Source organism: Bufo gargarizans, chromosome 2 (assembly GCF_014858855.1).
Source record: "Bufo gargarizans isolate SCDJY-AF-19 chromosome 2, ASM1485885v1, whole genome shotgun sequence".
NCBI lineage: Eukaryota > Metazoa > Chordata > Amphibia > Anura > Bufonidae > Bufo > Bufo gargarizans.
In genome coordinates this window covers 189,008,729-189,023,591 of record NC_058081.1, presented here as the reverse complement: position 1 = coordinate 189,023,591, position 14,863 = coordinate 189,008,729, and the positions used below count along the sequence as shown (strand labels likewise).

At 46.8% G+C, this 14,863-nt stretch overlaps 1 protein-coding gene across 2 annotated transcripts in view; it reads left to right on the top strand.

Annotated features, from left to right (window-relative positions):
- SCAMP5 (secretory carrier membrane protein 5) overlaps positions 1–14,863 on the top strand; it is a 50,988-nt gene continuing 36,125 nt past the window's right edge. Inside the window, exons 1-2 of one of the 2 annotated variants that reach the window (XM_044279784.1) lie at positions 1–128; positions 1,662–1,730. The gene's annotated coding sequence lies outside the window, so the exon portion shown is untranslated. Of the gene's footprint in view, positions 129–1,661; positions 1,731–9,765; positions 9,966–14,863 lie in introns of those variants that run through there. The other variant, XM_044279783.1, reaches the window with a different exon arrangement.

The window sequence follows — 14,863 nt, the reverse complement described above, 5'->3', positions numbered from 1 at the left end:
CTTCTTCATTCAGAAGACGGAGGACGTAGAAGTGGGCAGTCCCGCACCCTGCGTGTTCGCTCCCGTCTGAACTAGGAAGTTACTTCTTGCTCAAAGAGCTGTAAATCACGTTCTAAGCATTAGACCAGGTACCCAGCCACGTGTAAAAAAAAAGGAAATATACATAAACCCCTGCACTGACGTTCAGCAGCGCGGCTCCGATCCCCTCAGAGAGTGTTTTGGAGATCGGGCCGTACTGCTGTGTTTCTGTGCCCTGATCTCCCGTTCAGGATGGCCGAGGCGGATAAAATGTTTATTTCAGACAGGGAGGCAGTCCATCCCCCCACCCCTCCTCTCCCCTGCAATTGAACAGGATGGCCGAGCAGTTCAGTAGATTGTCAGCTGTAAATCTACTGTAACTGCGGACTTCAGTGGATGTCTGCCGTTTAACCCCTACCTTGCTGCGGTCCGTAGGGACAGCTGTATGTAAGGGGTTAACGGTGAGGTAGCTCCCCCCTCCCCTCACCTCCCAGCGCTTCGCTTCTCTGCTGCGGCAGGCTCCAGATTCCACATAACAGAAGGAGGGCGCTCCCTCCTTCCCCCCTTCCATCAGAGGCTGCTGTACTGTGGCAGCATGTGATGGTTACCATGGCAACTGGACGCCATACACAGGCATCCAGCCTTGCCATAGTATGCATGTATGTGGAAGCAGCAGCCTGTTCAGGCTTCTTATGAATGGAAAATACACTGAAGTACACTATACAGTGTACTCCAGTGTATTTTAGAACCCTCAGACTCACTGGATCTTCAAGAAATAACTGGGTCTGAGTAAAAAAAAGTGTAAAAGAAAAGTGTAAAAAAAATATTTATAATTTACAAAAAATTTATAAAATAAAATAACCTAAACATGTTTCGTATCGCCGCGTCTGTAAGAATCTAATCTGTAAAAATATCACCTTACCTAATCCCCCATTTGAACACATAAAAAATAATAAAAATAAATAAAATTACCTACCATCAAAAAAAGTGAAATACCAAGCGATTAAAAGGGCATGTGCCCCCCAAAATAGTACCAAAATATTATCAATCAAACCGTCACCTCATCCCGTAAAAATGAGACTCTACATAAAACAATCGGCCAAAAAATAAAAAGCTATGGCTCTCAGACTATGGAGACATTAAAACATTATTTTTTTAGTTTAAAAAATGCTTATAATTGTGTAAAATGGAAATAAGAAAAATATACATATTAGGTATTGGTGCGTTCATAATGACCTGCTCTATAAAATTATACATGACCTAACCCCTCAGGTGAACGCCATAAAAAAAAAAAGAAACGGTGCCAAAATTTAAAAAAAATTGCCCCCTCTGTCTCCATCGCTCTCTATCTACCACATAATTCTATCAATATAACTATTTACCTCTACCTCTTCATCGCCACTATCTCTCCATTGTTCTCTATCTCCTACATCCTCTCGTCTTTCTATATTTCTTCTCTACATCTCAATCTTGATTTGAACTATTTCTACCATCTCATATATCACCATCCCTCTCTATATTATCTATTTGTCTAAAATTCTCTAAAAACATACATTCATCTCATATGTATCTACTATAAAGCTGAGTATATATTATCGAACATTTCTGAAATAATTTTGTTTTGTTTGTTTGTTTTTTGAAAGGCTGAGAGTAAAACAACACCTTCACAAGAATTTAAATTGTACTATGAGCAAAGTGATTTGGATAGTGAGGCAAGTATTATATGTCAATATTTCCGTAGTCATAAATACACCTATATAAGGTGTAAATCCTCCGTCGTATTTAGGTGGTCCTTCATTCTTCGCGTTATCCACACTCACCTGTGTTCTATAAAAGGTATTACTAGTGTGGTTGTGGAACAGGACCTTGTTTACTTATTATTCCTACACCCGTTTGAGGCATAATAATAGGTGTGAGGCTACAAACACACGACCGATGTGTGTTTTGTGTTCCGCAAATTACGAATCCGCAAAACACGGAAGGCGTCAGTGTGCGTTCCTCAATCTGCAGAATGGCATGGACAGCCATTGATATAACTGCCTATTGTTGTCTGCAAAATGGACAAGAATAGGACAGGTTATATTGTTTTTTGTGGAGCACGGAACTAGGGCTGAAACAATTACTCGATTGAATCGAGTAATTCGACACCCAAAAATCCTCAAAGCAAATTTTTTGTTTGTGTCATGTGACCACAGTGCGGGAGTCGCTTGCCATTAACCGCTCCGTAGTCACCCACCGGCCCGCACCGCGCTGTACTGGATCCTGACACATTGTCAGATCATAGTGCACGTAAGCGCGCACTATGATCCGACGCTGTGTGCAGAGTGTCTGGCAGCGGAGGAGGCAGGCGCGAGTGGCAGTACAGATCAGAGCTGCTGGTTATTGGCAGAAGGCTGCATGTGTGAAGAGGCACTGGGTAATTAGTGCTTGCCATGTGTGTCCCGGCACGGAGAACCCCTATGATAACACGTTTACCACCCAGTGGTGGAGCATGGACTTCTAGTTAGAGCTGTGTCACCTGTGCCGGTATGGCCAGAGGTTGATAGGCGTAGTAGTGTGGTCATTAGTGGCTGGTTCATAGCGGTTTGGGTTTTGTTTCCTTTTAGTCCTTATAACGGTTATTATTCTCTGCTTGTTTCCCTCATGGGTCTCCTCTGCTGTCTCAGGTGGCTGGTGACCTTACATATTAACCTACTGAACCCTGTGGGGGAAAGGAAGTGCCAACAGTCCTGATCCCATCTCTGATGCGGGTATATCTCTGCATCCTGACATCACACTGCACACTGTGACATCACTGTGCACACTATCCCTGCACTGTGACATCACTGTCCACACTATCCCTACACTGTGACATCACTGTGCACACTATCCCTGCACTGTGACATCACTGTGCACACTATCCCTGCACTGTGACATCACTGTGCGCACTATCCCTGCATTGTGACATCACTGTGTGCACTATCCCTGCATTGTGACATCACTGTGCACACTATCCCTGCACTGTGACATCACTGTGCGCACTATCCCTGCACTGTGACATCACTGTGCGCACTATCCCTGCACTGTGACATCACTGTGTGCACTAATTCTGCACTGTGACATAACTGTGCGCACTAATTCTGCACTGTGACATAACTGTGCGCACTATCCATGCACTGTGACATCACTGTGCACACTATCCCTGCACTGTGACATCACTGTGCACACTATCTCTGCACTGTGACATCACTGTGCACACTATCCCTGCACTGTGACATCACTGTGCGCACTATCCCTGCACTGTGACATCACTGTGCGCACTATTCCTGCAATGTGCACACTATCCCTGCATTGTGACATCACCGAGCACACTATCTCTGCACAGTGACATCACTGTGCACACTATCCCTGCACTGTTACATCAATGTGCACATTATCCCTGCTGAGCTGGTGGCACAAGGGGGAGAGCTGATGGCACTGGAGGGGGGGGGGGGGGGACGAATACTTTTTCTTATTTACTTAAGTTTTACACAATAATAGCATTATTGAAACAAAAAAAAATAATGTGTTAGTTTATCCATAGTCTGAGAGCCATAGTTTTTTTTTTGTTTTGTTTTTTGGCCAATTGTCTTATGTAGGGTATCATTTTATGTGGGATGAAGTGGTGGTTTGATTGGTACTATTTTGGGGGCATACACCTTTTTGATCACTTGGTGTTGCATTTTTTTGTGATGGTAGGTGACAAAAAACTGTATTTTTGGAACTGTTATGTGTTCACTGCTGGAGGCTGCTGCTGCTGTTTGTTCAGATAAGGCCCCATGCACACGGCCGTGTTTCACGGCCGTGTGCGGGCCGTGGAACCGCGGCCTGGATCCCTCCTGAGAGCAGGAGCGCACGGCGTCACTGGTTGCTATGACGCCGTGCGCTCCCTGCTGCCGCCGCAATACAGTAATACACTGGTATGATCTATACCAGTGTATTACTGTACTGTGCCGGCAGCAGGGAGCGCACGGCGTCATAGCAACCAGTGACGCTGTGCGCTCCTGCTCTCAGGAGGGATCCAGGCCGCGGTTCCACGGCCCGCACACGGCCGTGAAACACGGCCGTGTGCATGGGGCCTAAGTCTTTTCTCTTATTGTGTTTCCTTGCTGGCTTTATTCTAGGTGAAGGGTCCAGGGGCGGACAGAAAGTTGCGAGCAACTTTGTGTCCGCCCCTGGACCCTCCAGCTACCCTTTGAGGAAGCTACAATAAAGCAACTGTTATACACTTCGGTGAGTGCCGCAACTTTATATTCACCTTCTCTTTATGTTGCAACTTCTCGCTCAAAGTATCTTCTCTGCTGAGCACCACACTGAGAAGTGTTTCTTGTACTGCATTACGGTCTGGTTTATCACGGCATCATCAGTGCACGCAGTGCCGCCTGATTACCATTCTTTCGTCTCTCTGCACCATTTATTCTAGGTGACCCTGACTCCGTCCGTATTAAGTGCAGGGAGCCGGTGGTCGTGTCCCCTCACTATTATAGGGTTTTCAGGTGTCACACAGTCTTAGGTACGTGGGCATGCAATCGTCTACCATTGAGACCCTTGCATGTGCATAGCAGTCAGGGAGAGCTCTTAGGGTTTTAAAGGGCTCACCCATATGCTCCTTAGTTTGGGATCAAGCCAGTCAGTCGTTTATTTATAAATTCCAGCTATCTGCAACTTCATCCGTGACAGGAGGTGAGGGGAGGGGGGAAGGGGGGGGCTTCCTCACCGTTAACCCCTTACATACAGCGGTCCCTACGGACCGCAGCAAGGTAGGGGTTAAACGGCAGACATCCACTCAAGTCCGCAGTTACAGTAGATTTACAGCTGTATGTGCAGTGAGCTGGACCGGGGTATGCACTCTGACGCCAAAAATGCAATGGCTGGGTCAGGTGTAGGTGATCGTTTATAGTTTTGTTCGTGACGCCAATTGCAGCGTGCGCAGGGTACAGTCACAGGGCCCTTTAAGGTGTTGTAACTCATGTACCAGGTTAGAAATGCCAGAGTGGTGTAATGTCTCTGTATGGTAGTGGTAATGGTGTCAACGGTGTCTCCTACCTGGGTACGGCTAGACTCCTGGATCCTGGCTCACTTGCAATTGAGTGTGGTGCTAGTAGGAGTAATAGAGGAATTTGCAGCAGTAATTGAGATCCAGACCTTTGGTAAAGTTCAAACTTGTCTTTACTGGTTGTAGCTTTGATCCAAGCAAGGTACAGCATTAGGCCTCATGCACACGACAGTTTTTTTTCACGGTCCGCAAAAACAGGGTCCGTGGGTCCGTGATCCGTGACCGTTTTTTCGTCCGTGGGTCTTCCTTGATTTTTGGAGGATCCACGGACATGAAAAAAAAGTCGTTTTGGCGTCCGCCTGGCCGTGCGGAGCCAAACGGATCCGTCCTGAATTACAATGCAAGTCAATGGGGACGGATCCGTTTGAAGTTGACACAATATGGTGCAATTGCAAACGGATCCGTCCCCATTGACTTTCAATGTAAAGTCAGGAGTCCCTTTACTTTCACACTTGTGTTCATAATGCAGACGGTGGCTCCGTTCAGAGCGGATCCGTCTGCATTATATTGTTAAAACATTTCTAAGTGTGAAAGTAGCCTCAGACGGATCCGTCCAGACTTTACATTGAAAGTCAATGGGGGACGGATCCGTTTGAAAATTGAGCCACAGTGTGTCATCTTCAAACGGATCCGTCCCCATTGACTTACATTATAAGTCTGGACGGATCCGCTTGCCTCCGCACGGCCAGGCGGACACCCGAACATAACTTGAAGCGTCCCCATCACCATGGGAACGCCTCTACGTTAGAATATACTGTCGGATATGAGCTACATCGTGAAACTCATTTCCGACAGTATATTCTAACACAGAGGCGTTCCCATGGTGATGGGGACGCTTCAGGTTAGAATACACTGCAAACTTGGTACAAGACTGCCCCCTGCTGCCTGGCACCACCCGATCTCTTACAGGGGGATATGATAGCACAATTAACCTCTTCAGGTGCGGCACCTAAAGGGGTTAATTGTACTATCATATTCTCCTGTAAGAGATCAGGGCTGTCAGGCAGCAGGGGGCAGCCCCCCCCCTCCCCAGTTTGAATATCGTTGGTGGCACAGTGTGCGCCCACCATAGCCCCCCCCTTCCTCCCTCTATAGTTAAAAATCGTTGGTGGCACAGTGTGTGCCCAAAATCGCCCCCCCCCCTTCCTCCCTCTATAGTTAAAAATCGTTGGTGGCACAGTGTGCGCCCACCATCGGCCCCCCTCTCTCTATAGTAGTAACAACCATTGGTGGCAGTGTGCGGCCTCCCATTCCCCCCCCCCCCATCATTGGTGGCAGCGGAGTTCCGATCGGAGTCCCAGTTTAATCGCTGGGGCTCCGATCGGTAACCATGGCAACCAGGAAGCTACTGCATCCCTGGTTGCCATGGTTACTTAGCAATAGTACAATTGTAGAAGATTCATACTTACCTGCTTGCTGCTGCGATGTCTGTGACCGGCCGGGAGCTCCACCTACTGGTAAGTGAAAGGTCTGTGCGGTGCATTGCTAAAGAACTGTCACTTACCAGTAGGAGGAGCTCCCGGCCGGTCACAGACATCGCAGCAGCAAGCAGGTAAGTATGAATCTTCTACAATTGTACTATTGGGGGGGGGCAGATGGGAGGCCGCACACTGCCACCAATGGTTGTTACTACTATAGAGAGAGGGGGGGGCCGATGGTGGGCGCACACTGTGCCACCAACGATTTTTAACTATAGAGGGAGGAAGGGGGGGGCGATGGTGGGCACACACTGTGCCACCAACGATTTTTAACTATAGAGGGAGGAAGGGGGGGCGATGGTGGGCACACACTGTGCCACCAACGATTTTTAACTATAGAGGGAGGAAGGGGGTGCGATGGTGGGCACACACTGTGCCACCAACGATTTTTAACTATAGAGGGAGGAAGGGGGGGGCGATGGTGGGCACACACTGTGCCACCAACGATTTTTAACTATAGAGGGAGGAAGGGGGGGCGATGGTGGGCGCACACTGTGCCACCAACGATATTCAAACTGGGGAGGGGGGGGGGGGTCTGCCCCCTGCTGCCTGGCAGTCCTGATCTCTTACAGGAGAATATGATAGTACAATTAACCCCTTTAGGTGCCGCACCTGAAGAGGTTAATTGTGCTATCATATCCCCCTGTAAGAGATCGGGTGGTACCAGGCAGCAGGGGGCAGTCTTGTACCAAGTTTGCAGTGTATTCTAACTAGAAGCGTCCCCATCACCATGGGAACGCTTCTGTGTTAGAATATACTGTCGGAAATGAGTTTTCACGAAGTGAAAACTTAGATCAGAAAAAGCTTTTATGCAGACGGATCTTCGGATCCGTCTGTATGAAAGCAACCTACGGCCACGGATCACGGACACGGATGCCAATCTTGTGTGCATCCGTGTTCTTTCACGGACCCATTGACTTGAATGGGTCCGTGAACCGTTGTCCGTCAAAAAAATAGGACAGGTCATATTTTTTTGACGGACAGGATACACGGATCACGGCCTCGGCTGCAAAACGGTGCATTTTCCGATTTTTCCACGGACCCATTGAAAGTCAATGGGTCCGCGAAAAAAAACGGAAAACGGCACAACGGCCACGGATGCACACAACGGTCGTGTGCATGAGGCCTTAGTCTTTGGTCCCAGCAGGTATTGGCAATGTGTGGCAGGAATTTATCTTCTATCATGTACCTGGAGCTTTGCAGGAAAAGACGTCTGCTTGTTAGCTCTATACTGTTGCAGGAATTTGGCTTCTGCACTATCCTCTGCTGTCTGGGGACTGACTAGCTGGGGAGGAATATGGCTTCTCCTGGGTCTCTGGACTTTGACTGACGGTTGTCTTTCACAGCGTAAGCTTCTTCCTGGAACTGGAGTTGTCTGCTTGCTTCTACCAGCTGAGGCTGCAAGGCTCAGGCTGGGGATGATGATCAATGTCTCAGCCGAGACAAGATCCTGGCTTTGGATCCCTTTATCTGGGAGCTCCTACACGCAAAGCCTTCCCCTAGCAGGGGTGGCTGGCACACTAACTCTAACTTCCTTCTCTCCCCATGAGGCAGGATATGGGCATAGCCCACTTCTGCTCACAGAGGGGGGAGCTAAACTGGAATGTACTATTCCAGCCTAGAAACACTAAATTGAAACTAAGTCCTTGCTAACACATTGCTGCCACCTGCTGGTGAACATGGAAATTACAGCAATATACATTTAACAAGGCTTATAATGCACATTTATGAGTATGTAAGGTAAAATGACATTAGATGACAATGTAAATGCTCTTAACAGATTGTAGCGGGGTAAAAGAGTTTAGTAACACAACTCTGGGGTCTTACATATGTTACAGCTGACAATCTACTGAACCGCTTGGCTATCCTGTTTAATTGCAGGGGAGAGGAGGGGTGGGACATCCTGAATGGGAGATCAGGGCACAGAAACACAGCAGCACGGCCCGATCTCCAAAACACTCACTGAGGGGATCGGAGTCCAAAGGCAGAGACCGCTGTGATTGCTCCTCTGCCGGGTGCCCTGATAGTTCTGCTGGCGGTAGCACCCATTTAGATGCTAGGGTTAATGCTTACCTTTGTTTTCATGTGTCCAGGCTGAACAGCCACTTGCTAAAATGTATGGGCTCTCAGGAGGAAGAGGTTGTGAAGTGTGGACAACTCAGGCAGTGCATTCCTGAGATTAGCACAATGCATTCTGGGTAGTGAGGGAAGGTGGGCTTAGCCTCAGGGTGAGGGCTCGACGGCCATCTTGAGAGGAGAGGCAGAATGAAGTCTGGTGAATAACGGTTGCTATGGACGGAATCTTCTTATGGGGTATGTGAGGAAAAAAAATTGTGATTATGGATTATTACCTCAGTAGTAACTACATATGTGAAAATAGAATTTTGAGTTAAAATATGACAGTTATCCTTTAAGAAATCAAGTTTAACTAATATATATGTATGTACTGATGTGTTTTATAAGTCCCCCCCCCCCCCCAAAAAAAAAACTCGGATAACCCTTTAAATGGGTTGTCCGGGTTCAGAGCTGAACCCGGACATCCCTTCATTTTCACCCAGGCAGCCCCCCTGACAGGAGCATTTCATGCTCCGATGCTCTCCTTTGCCCTGCGCTACATAGCGCAGGACAAAGGCATTTTCTGGAGATCCAGTGATGTACCAGGGCTCTCCATGGGGCTGCCAGGAAGCCCGGTGACATCACCGGCACTGATGGGCGGGATTTAACGCTGCCCTAGCCAGTAAAACGGCTAGGGCAGAGCTAAAGCCCGCCCATCAGAGCCGGTGACGTCACCGAACACACTGCTGGACGGAAGTTACCGCCCGGCAGTGTGTTATTGAAAACAAAAGAGACCTTGCCCTGCGCGATCTAGCGCAGGGCACGGGAGCGCATCGGAGCATGAGATGCTCCGTCGCTAGGCTCAGGGATGCTGCCTGGGTGAAAATAAGGGTATGTCGGGTTTCAGCTCTGAACACAGACAACCCCTTTAACTAAATGGACTTGGGCTGCAATGTATCTTCCTATCATTTTTTTCTACTATAGCCGCACCCACTACAGAGACCACGCCCTGATGGTGTAGCCACACCCACTGTACGGGGGGGGGGGCGGGGCTTTTTTCCACAATCCTATTACACTCTGTGATAAGGACACTGGCGGTGTAAGCCTATTAAAGGTACTTAACAGAACTGCCTGCATTATCCCTGTACGAACTTTATTGACACTTTCATCACGTACACCGCGCAGGCCGCGACGTATGGAAATCTCGCGATAGGAGGACGTGGGTAGATCCGGGAGGAGAGAAGCAGACTAACGGTGGCAGGACACATCACATCGCAGGACTGAGTGAGGAGCGCTGCGTGTGAATGACAGTGTGTGCGGCGGCTGACTGCTAGAGCCGGGTATGTGCACAGAGCGGGGGTGGATGTGACGGCTGGTGCTCCATGTCTCCATCACCAGTGCGCAGCGCCGGGGATGCTGTGCACAATGACAGTTGTTGACATTGAAGCTTATGCTTGGTCTATGTACAGCTATCACTGCTATGTGATGTCATTACAGGGGTCGTCCGGTATTTATCACTGCTCCAGCGCCGTAGTGGACCTCACTACATCCACATGACTGCCACAGCTAATCCCTGGCCTCAGCAAGTAACCGTAAGGCTGATTGGTGGTGGCGATCATGTGGCTGCGTCCAGCTGGGCCACAGGAGTGGGGGAGTTAACCCATGAGTAATGGTTATTTCTTATCGTCTCAACTAGTCAGCCATTTTTTTTTTTTAATTCATGGACACCCCCTTTAACTTAAAAATGGATGACCTATCGTCAGGATAGGTGATCTATATCAGATCGTGGCGGGGGCAGATTCCGGACACTACCACTGATAAGCAGTGATGGCCAGTTCGCCGTGTTCGCCTGCTAACACATGCAGGCTGCCATCTTAACTCACAAGTCCGGCAATGCACAGGTAATCCCTTACCTGTGCCTGCGCCGCGAGCTGGTCTGAAACAAATGCGGTCAGCGGGAGCAGGCAGTTTCGAGAACAGCCTCCGGGGGCCTTCATCAGACCGACTCGCGGCGCAGGCACAGGTAAGGACTTACCTGTGCATTGCCAGACTTGTGAGTTAAAATGGCAGCCCGCATGTGTTCGCGGGCAAACACTGCGAACTGGCAATAACTGCTGCTAAGCAGTTTTAAAGGGGTTGCAGCGCAGTGAGCGCCGGTCTCTCAGGATTTGCGGATTTCTGAATGCCAGATCTGGTTTTGCACCACTACATCCCAGTATTCATGCATACTTTCACACATGCAGTACAGACTTCCAGCAGGCTGGTCTGGCACAGAATGCCGGGAATTGGACTGACAAAAAACGGCTCCTGTCCGACCGATTCTCTGCATATTTACCGGGTGGCAGCCGGATCTCCACCGGACCCCATTGGGCCATCGGTCATTCCGGTAGCATCCAGCAGTACTGGATCCGGAGATCTCTGGCAGGCTGTTCTGTGCCGGAATGCCGTGCCGCAAGTGTGAAAGTACATTTGCCATTCAGAGATCAAGAAGTGATAGCAGCCACTTGTACCAAAGAGTGCGGCGACTGAGGAACAGCTAAGTAGGCCCCTTTCACACGGGCGAGTATTCTGCGTGGGTGCAATGCGTGAGGTGAACGCATTGCACCCGCACTGAATCCGGACCCATTCATTTCTATGGGGCTGTGCACATGAGCGGTGATTTTCCTGCATCACTTGTGCGTTGCGTGAAAATTGCAGCATGCTCTATATTGTGCGATTTTTCACCATAAAAGTGAATGGGGCCGTGTGAAAATCGCAAGCAAGTGCGGATGCGGTGCGATTTACACGCATGGTTGCTAGGTGATGATTGGGCTGGGGACCTGATCATTATTATTTTCCCTTATCACATGGTGATAAGGGAAAATAATAGCATTCTGAATACAGAATGCAAATTAAAATAGTGATGGAGGGGTTAAAACTAAAAACTAACTCACCGAGTCCACTTGATCGCGTAGTTGCGGATCTCTGTCTTCTGTAATGTTGAGCTGCTGGCTAAAGACCTGTGGTGACGTCACATAACATGGTCCCTCACCATGGTGATGAACCATGTGATTGGACCATAGTGACATCACCACAGGTCTTTTGCCAGGTCCTGAAGATAGAACAGAGACTGGCAGCTATGGAGCAGGTAAGTTAACTTTTTTTTTTTTTTTTTTTTTTTTTATAACCCCTCCATCCCTAATTTACTTTGCATTCTGTAATAAGAATGCTATTATTTTCCCTTATAACCATTTTATAAGGGAAAATATTAAAATCTACACAACACCTAACCCAAACCTGAACTTCAGTGATGAAGTCCGGGTTTGGGTCTGGGTACCAAACATGGCGATTTTTCTCACGCGGGTGCAAAACGCATTAAAATGCTTTGCACTTGCGCAGAAAAATCGCGCATTTTACCGCAACGCACCCGCATCTTATCGGGCCCTCACACGCCACACTCGTGTGAAAGAGGCCTAAGTTGTCAGCAGCTGGACAGGTATTTACGGATACGTTTAAAAAAAAAAAAATCCAAATGTGTTCAAAATGGCTTTAAAGGTTTCTCCAAGCTCTTGATATTGATGACCTCTAAAGGTATTCCGTCATAGAGTTGCGTTATGGTCCGTGGTAACGGAATCCATAACGCGATTCTGCTTTTACCAGTAAACGAATCGCAATCGAATTTCAAAATATGAAATTCGCTCCTCTCTATTATTAACCTATCCTGAGGATAGGTCATCAATATCAGCAGCCTGGAAACCCCCTTTAATAATCAATGAGCACACCATCGGCACTTTATTAGAGTCAGTTGACAAGTTATAAGAAAGCAGTATACATTTACTTACTTTTTTTTTTCGCTTGATAAGACAGGAGGAAATTAAGAAAATATTGTTAATAAAGTGGGCAGGGCCGGAGGATGACTGAGCGAGTGACGCCCGCTACGTGCATTGCGAGTACTGCTAGGGGCTGCTGTATACACTTTATATGTGATGGCTGCTCTTACCGGCTTAATGAAGTTAAGTGACTGCGCCGGGCTCCGCTACTACCCTGGTAACGCACCTGTTTACATGTCACTGGTACATCGCAGGCCACTCGCTATGCCAATGCAGCACAGCATGGCCTGCGATGTGCCGGCCATATAATACTGCTGTATTCGCTTTATAAGACGTACGGCCATTTCCCCCCCACTTTTGGGGGAAACAAGTGCGTCTTATAAAGCGGAAAATAGGGTACATTAACCTGGGAGATTTTTATATATATATATATTAGTGCTTCCAACCTTTCCTGTTATTAAAGGGATTGTGTCACTTCAGCAAATGGCATTGATCATGTAGAGAAAGTTACTACAAGGCACTTACTAATGTATTGTAATTGTCCATATTGTCTCCTTTGCTGGCTGGATTCATTTTTCCATATACACTGCCTATTTCCTGGGCAGCGCATATACGAGGTGGCTGGATCGGGGGTTGCTGCACATTCATGCCTATGTGCGCTCCCACAATCCCAGACACCAAAGAGGCTGGTGCTTTTTCCTCTATTGTGCAAGCACGACCACCGCAGCTGGACTGCAGGGTGGTCATAACCCCTGGATATGAGCAGTGTATAATGTGCTGGAAAATGGCAATCACAATACATTAGTAAGTGTCTTGTATTAACCTCCTCTACATGACCCCCACAGATCAGCTAGTGATGGGCTATCTTCAGGATAGCCATCACTTGGTAAAGGCTGAACAACCTCTTTAACCCTTTGTATGTAATGGGAAACATTATTAGGTAATGTGGATTTACTTGTCATTAGAACCCAGTGTACCGTATGGGGAGCGTGTGATAATACTGTAGCTTGAATCTTTGCGCCGATTGTCACATTTGTTGAAGACTGACCTATTCCTCTAAATGTCCCATAACACAAACAGCGGTGCGCTCCCTGGGAAGTGGGTGTAACAGGTCTGGCCAGTCTTTGTGTACAGAATTGCAGTATTGACTCGCTGTGTTGCACTGAGACGAGGGCTACACTGGTCGCAGCCGACTTTTGTCAGTGCATGGCCAGTTTTACTTCACCCTGCGTGTTTTTGTCATATGAACATGTGCTCCAACCAAGGTGGATTTGATTTAAATCAAACCGATTTAAATCACTAGTCAGTAAGGCTTGATTTAAATCATAGTTTTTTACATAAAGATTCATATTTGGACAATTTTTCTGTTGTACTTAGAAAGGAGAAAAATAATCATTACCTTAATAATAACAATTTAAATAGGATTTATTCAACTGAAACAATAACATTACAGCACGTTATTTGCTTACACATCCATGTTTGTTAACTAATTTGGCTAAAGAAAATATATATATTTTAAGAAACTTAGACTGTCAGCCCAGCCTACACAAGAAAGTGACATTTTGAAGTGAAAGTGAGGAAGAAATATTGTTTATATTCTATTCACTGAACTTTAACCACTTAAGGACCACAGGTTTATACCCCCCTAGTGACCAGGCCCTTTTTTACAAATCGGCACTCCACAACTTTAGCGGTTTATTGCACGGTCATGCAACTTACCACCCAAATGAATTTTACCTCCTTTTCTTCTCACTAATGGAGCTTTCATTTGGTGGTATTTCATTGCTGCTGACATTTTTACTTTTTTTGTTATTAATCGAAATTTAACGATTTTTTTGCAAAAAAATGACATTTTTCACTTTCAGCTGTAAAATTTTGCAAAAAAACCGACATCCATATATACATTTTTCGCCAAATTTATTGTTCTACATGTCTTTGATAAAAAAAAAATGTTTGGGCAAAAAAAAAAAATGGTTTGGGTAAAAGTTATAGCATTTGCAAACTATGGTACAAAAATGTGAATTTCCGCTTTTTGAAACAGCTCTGACTTTCTGAGCACCTGTCATGTTTCCTGAGGTTCTACAATGCCCAAACAGTAGAAAAACCCCACAAATGACCCCATTTCGGAAAGTAGACACCCTAAGGTATTCGCTGATGGGCATAGTGAGTTCATAGAACTTTTTATTTTTTGTCACAAGTTAGCGGAAAATGATGATGATTTTTATTTTTATTTTTTTTCTTACAAAGTCTCATATTCCACTAACTTGCGACAAAAAATAAAAAATTCTAAAAACTTGCCATGCCCCTCACGGAATACCTTGGGGTGTCTTCTTTCCAAAATGGGGTCACTTGTGGGGTAGTTATACTGCCCTGGCAATTTAGGGGCCCAAATGTGTGAGAAGAACTTTGCAATCAAAATGTGTAAAAAA